This window comes from Cebus imitator, unplaced genomic scaffold (genome assembly GCF_001604975.1).
Source record: "Cebus imitator isolate Cc_AM_T3 unplaced genomic scaffold, Cebus_imitator-1.0 Scaffold254, whole genome shotgun sequence".
Lineage (NCBI taxonomy): Eukaryota > Metazoa > Chordata > Mammalia > Primates > Cebidae > Cebus > Cebus imitator.
Genome location: NW_016107569.1, coordinates 391,793 through 393,294, shown reverse-complemented (window position 1 = coordinate 393,294; position 1,502 = coordinate 391,793).

The window sequence follows — 1,502 nt, the reverse complement described above, 5'->3', positions numbered from 1 at the left end:
AAAAAAAAAAAAAAAAATTTAGCTGGACGTGGTGCCGTGCACCTGTAGTACCAGCTACTGGGGAGGCTGAGGTGGGAGGATCACCTGAGCCCAGGAATTTGAGGCTGCAGTTGAGCCAAGATCGCACCACTGTACTGCAGGCAGCCTGAGTGACGGGAGTGAGACCCTGTCTCAAAAAACTAACAAACAAAAAAAAACCACCAAAAAAACTCCCAGAAAATTAAATTTCCTATCCACAAACATTCACATCTCTCAATTTATTAAGTTTTTTTTTTTTTTTTTAACGCTTTTTAATACAATCTTACCATTTTTCCTATAAAGGTTTCATATATCTTTTGCTGGTGTTATGTCTAGGACCTTAAGATTTGTGATGCTAGTATAAACAGGGGCCTTTAAGAATTACATTTTGGCCGGGCGCAGTGGCTCAAGCCTGTAATCCCAGCACTGTGGGAGGCCGAGGCGGGTGGATCACGAGGTCGAGAGATTGAGACCATCCTGGTTAACATGGAGAAACCCCGTCTCTACTAAAAATACAAAAAAAAATTAGCTGGGCATGGTGGCACGTGCCTGTAATCCCAGTGACTCAGGAGGCTGGGGCAGGAGAATTGCCTGAACCCGGGAAGCAGAGGTTGCGGTGAGCCGAGATCGCGCCATTGCACTCCAGTCTGGGTAACAAGAGCGAAACTCCATCTCAAAAAAAAAAAAGAGTAACTCAAAGAGAAGAGAAACTGTGGATGCTAACAAATACTCTAGGGCTGCGGTGAGCACCCACGAGGAAAAACTTATGCATGGCTGGGATTGAGAAGTCACCGGAGAAGGTGTGGGTGCATTCAAAGTCTGGTGAGTTCTGGACTGTCCCCTTTTCTCCTTCACCACCCTTTTGTCTGAAGTGCTGCTCAGTTTCTCAGCCACCTCATCTGGAATTGTCAGACGTCCTCAACATTACCTGGCTCCCAATGTCAGGCCTCCCTCCCCCTGTCTCTTCCTGAATCCTGGCCCAGTAATTCTTCCTTCTCTCCTAGCTCTCTGATGACTTCAGGCAGGGTTATATTATATTATAATGTTTTATTTTATTTTTTGAGACAAAGTTTCGCTCCTGTGGCACAGGCTGGAGTGTAGTGGTGAGATCTCAACTCACCGCAACCTCCGCCTCCCAGGTTCAAGCAATTCTCTTGCCTTAGCCTCCCAAGTAGCTGGGATTACAGGCGAGTGCCACCATGCTTGGCTAATTTTGTATTTTTTTCAGTAGAGATGGAGTTTCACCATGTCGGTCAGCCTGGTCTTGAACTCCTGACCTTAAGTGATCCACCCGTCTCGGGCTTCCAAAGTGCTGGGATTACAGGCGAGAGCCACCTCACCCAGCTGCAGGCAGGGTTTTAAAATCTGATTAAGCTTTCCTGGCAGTACAGGTGGGTGAAATTGCCCCATCTGCCATTACCAGAGTGGAAATTCTTTCTTAACACATTTTAGAATTAACTTCATCAAGGACCACACAGTCCTTC